Source organism: Capsicum annuum, unplaced genomic scaffold, assembly GCF_002878395.1.
Source record: "Capsicum annuum cultivar UCD-10X-F1 unplaced genomic scaffold, UCD10Xv1.1 ctg77319, whole genome shotgun sequence".
NCBI lineage: Eukaryota > Viridiplantae > Streptophyta > Magnoliopsida > Solanales > Solanaceae > Capsicum > Capsicum annuum.
The window spans coordinates 1-4,718 of NW_025887704.1; the positions used below are offsets into that span (position 1 = coordinate 1).

The window sequence follows — 4,718 nt, forward strand, 5'->3', positions numbered from 1 at the left end:
CAGCTGGACCATCCTGGACTTGAACCAGAGACCTCGCCCATGAAGTAAATCATCGCACCTACGGTCCAACCAATTGGGAGAGAATCAATAGATTTCTTTTAGGGAGCGATTCATCTTTCCCAAACGCAAAATACACCTTTCCGTTGTACTGCACCTTCCAAGTGTGCTTGTTTTCCCCTTCTTCCTTACCCTGGCAAGTCTTTGTGAAATAACTCTGATGAGAAGAAAAAAGAAGGCATTAAGAGACGCTCCTAGCCCAACCCTAGAAACTCTAAGATCCTTTTTCAAACCTGCTCCCATTTCGATTTCAAGTCAAGAAAAAATGACTCGAATGGTATGATCCCTCCGTCACCCCAAAATGAAAGGGTTGATATCGTAGTTCTTGGTCTGTGAAGATGCATTGTTAGGTGCTCTATCATTGTTTTAGATGGTGCATATGTAGAAAGCCTATTTGGTTCTAGTAGTTACTTAACTAGATTTTTCTTTTTTTTCTTTCTATAGTGGAGATAGTCGCACATAATGGCAGATCACGACCATATTATTATAAGATTATGGTAAGAATTGGTTTCGTTCTAGTGATCAAAAATAATATTCCAAAGCTTTTGTATGTTCTTCATTACTTGTGTGGATAAGCCCTATGTTATAGAGTATATAACTTCGATAGGGATCAATTTCTAGTCTCATAGCTTCATAATAATTCTGCAAAGCTTCCACATAATTTCCTTCGGATTGAGCAGACATCCGTTATGGTCGTCATTCAATTGAAAGAATCTCCGTTCCAGAACCGTACATGAGAATTTCACCTCATACGGCTCCTCCCTTATGTGCATAATGAGAATAATACATATAATAAGGATTTAATGATGAAATTATGAACTCAGCAGGGCTAGTATTTTTACAAGAAATCTCTAGCCAACCTTCCTGCAAGAGATTCTTTCTTAACATCAAGCCTATTGGGACTATATAGAAATGATAGGATAACTCCAACAATTTCTTTGTTTTTAACGCCTCCTAATTTATAGGAATTAGTCACTTTAATAACCTTCGATGGTTATACGGGTATCCAAAGGAAGAACGAGATGGATGTTTGTTGTCCCAACCATTCTTTTAGTCCCAAGCCCTAGTAGCTTTTTGTACTAAAAAACAAATAAGCGTAATTCCCCCTAAATAATAAAATATATTGATGGGGGGGGGGGGGGGGGGACACCTTTACCAGTTATATCATCCGCAATTGCTTGAATCTCGAGGCGTTCTTCAAACCAATGATATACTTTATTGAGATAGGCGAAACTCCCCCTCTGAGAACTGTATATGAGACTTTCATCTCATACAGCTCAAGCAAAAACACCCAATTACTAGTTGTAATGGATATGGAATAGAAAATTTTAAAGTTATTAAATTCTGATCCCATCTTCTCTCAAAAATCCGAAAGCTCTTCTTTGTGGCAATAATACCAAAATATCAAGTTGGCGCAGTCGTCTCTATCTTTATTTTGATACTTATGGGCCTCTTGAATTCTCTTTTTCCCTATTTCTTTCTAGAATTTATTTTTGTGGAATATGGCTTTTATTCTTTGTTTTCTTTATTATTGATAGAAATTCTCTTTTTAAGACCCTATGAATCAATTAAAACCTCAGATTCATACTAGAACCATGATGATTCAATAAAAAAATCTAACCTAAATCAAATCAAGGATTCTCTGAGTAAGAATCCCCGGATCATCACTTATTCCCTGAATAAATAGAATGACTAAAAATTCAAAGAAATATTTTGCTTTTGGTCAAAATATAAATAGGGGTTGAAAGAAAAGAGTTTTTCGATTTAGAAATTCGAATTCTTTGTTTGAAAATTTTTTGGAGCCCGAAAACGGGGTCTGAATATTAAGTATGAATCATAGTTCAAATATTTCTTATTACATGAACATACAATAGATGAATAGTAATTCGCTATAAAATTATTTATTTGAATATCTTATTTCCTATCAGACTAAGCATAGAAATTCAATCACTAGGATTATTAGTGAGTATAAAAAAGTTTTGAATCTGGGGGAACACTTCACTATATATTAATATGTCGGAACTCCCTTTTATTATTAAGAAAAATATAAATTTATTATTAAAAATAATATAAATATAATAATATAATTTTTGATAAAGGGTGGCTTCTCTTATGTCGTGTCAAATTTGCATTGAAAAAAGAGATTTGTCCTCTCCTATACTCCTATAAAGAAATAAAAAAAAATTCTTAAAATCTTGTCTAATACTAATATCGAATCACTAACTAATCTAAAATCGAATAAAATAATAACTAATAAATTAAGCTTTTATTTCAACACGGAACGGAACAAAGGGGACAATATACAGGATGGGTAGAAAGAGTTGTGCTACCTGGCTTGATTCAGGGAAATTACAAACTACAGGATAGAAAAAAATATACCAATCCTAAGAATCCGTAGGATTTACTGTGGATCCAAGACAACAATAGAAAGATTTGAGTCTTAGATTTTTATTTAGTTTTCTAGATTTTGTATTTCAAATCTTGTATATCTAGGTATGTATATACTTAGTCAAAATATATGCAATAGAATTTTTGTTGTATTCGACTCACTCGTTTTAGTAAAAGATTGGGCCGAGTTTAATTACAATTCAATTAAGAGAACGAAGGATAATTACCTGAGTTCTTTCTCCTTATCCTTCGTTATTTCCTGCTAATTTATCTGCTAATGTCTACTATTTTTACTTATCCAAAACGTTCACTACTACAAAATTAAATACGATCTCTTTCCATACTTCACAAGCAACAGCTAGTTTTGGGCTCCATTTGGAAGCCTCGCGAATAATCTCATTACCTTCTCGAGCAAGATCCCGTCCTTCATTATGAGCTTTTACACATGCTTCTAGAGCTACTCAATTAGCTACGGCACCTGGCGTATTACCCCAAGGATGTCCTAAAGTTCCTCCACCAAACTGTAGTACAGAATCATCCCCAAAAATCTCGATCAGAGCAGGTATATACTAAACATGAATACCTCCTGAAGCCACAGGTAGAACATCTGGTAAAGAGACCCAATCTTGAGTGAAATAAATACCGTGACTTCGATCTTGTTCAAAAAATCATCACTCAATAAATCAACAAAGCCCACAGTTATGTCTCTTTCACCTTCAAGTTAACCTACTACGGTACCAGAGTGAATATGATCTTCACCAGACATACGTAACACTTTTGCTAATACCCGAAAGTGCATACCATGATTCTTCTATCTATCAATAACCACATCCATTGTACGATGGATGTGAAGAAGTAGACCATTATGTCAACAATAATGAGCCAAGCTAGTATTTGCGGTGAATCCCTCCATTAAGTAGTCATGCCTTACGATTGGAACACCCAATTCTCTAGTAAATACAACTCTTTTGATCATTTCTTCGCATGTACCTGCAGTATCATTCAAGTAATGCCCTTTGATTTCACCTGTTTCAGTCCGTGCTCTATAAAGTGCTTCGGTACAAAATAAGAAACGATCTCTCCAACACATAAATAGTTGTGAGTTAGCGTTCTCATCATCTTTGGTAAAATCAAGTCCACCATGAAGACATTCATAAACAACTCTACCATAGTTTTTAGCAGATAACCTCAGTTTAGGTTTAATAGTACATCCCAACAGGGGACGACTGTACTTGTTCAATTTATCTCTTTCAACTTGGATCCCATGAGGCGGAACCTTGGAAAGTTTTAATATAAGTGGGAGGGATTCACAGATCTTCCAGACGTAGAGCGCGCAGGGCTTTGAACCCAAATACATTATCTACAATGGAAGTAAACATGTTGGTAACAGAACCTTCTTCAAAAAGGTCTAAAGGGTAAGCTACATAAGCAATATATTGATTTTTTTCTCCAACAACACGCTTGATACGGTAGCATCGCCCTTTGTAATGATCAAGACTGGTAAGTCCATTGGTCCATATAGTTGTCCATGTATCAATAGAAGATTCGGCAGCTACCGCGGCCCTTGCTTCTTCAGGTGGAACTCTAGGTTGAGAGTTACTCGAAATGCTGTCAATATATCAATATCTTTGGTTTGGTACTCAGGAGTATAATAAGTCAATTTGTACTCTTTAACACCAGCGTTGAATCCAACACTTTCTTTAGTCTTTGTTTGTGGTAACATAAATCCCTCCCTATAACTCATGAATTAAGAATTCTCACAACAATAAGGTCTACTCGACACGAATTTCGCGTTAATGAAACTTTTCACAGGAATCTTTCAGAAAATTTCCAACTAATACTAATATTGTCAATTAATCAATATGGTTGATTATTAGACCATGTTATTTGATTTGCCAAATACATCATTATTGTATACTCTTTCATATATATAGCGTAACCCAATTTTTACTTTTTACCCTTTTTGAAATGGAAATACCTAACTAACCTAAATAATAAGAACTTCCCCCTTGACAGTGGTATATGTTGTATATATAAATCCTAAATATGAAAATATATGGAATTCCCTTATGAAAAGTATAAAAAAGAAAGAAAAACGCAAAGAAAAGAATAGGCTAGGCATAAATCAATATGCTGAAAGTTAACTAAAAAATAAATAAGAAAAATAAGAAGAGGAGCCCATTAGATCCAAATAGTGAATCGTAATAGAAATATAAAATAAAGTTCAGGTTCGAATTCCATAGAATAGATAATATGGATGGGATTGTCTATAA

At 34.5% G+C, this 4,718-nt stretch overlaps 1 pseudogene; it reads right to left on the reverse strand.

Moving 5' to 3' along the window:
- Nucleotides 1-2,735: 2,735 nt before the first annotated feature.
- LOC124894772 lies at nt 2,736-4,189 on the reverse strand (annotated as a pseudogene).
- Nucleotides 4,190-4,718: the final 529 nt, after the last annotated feature.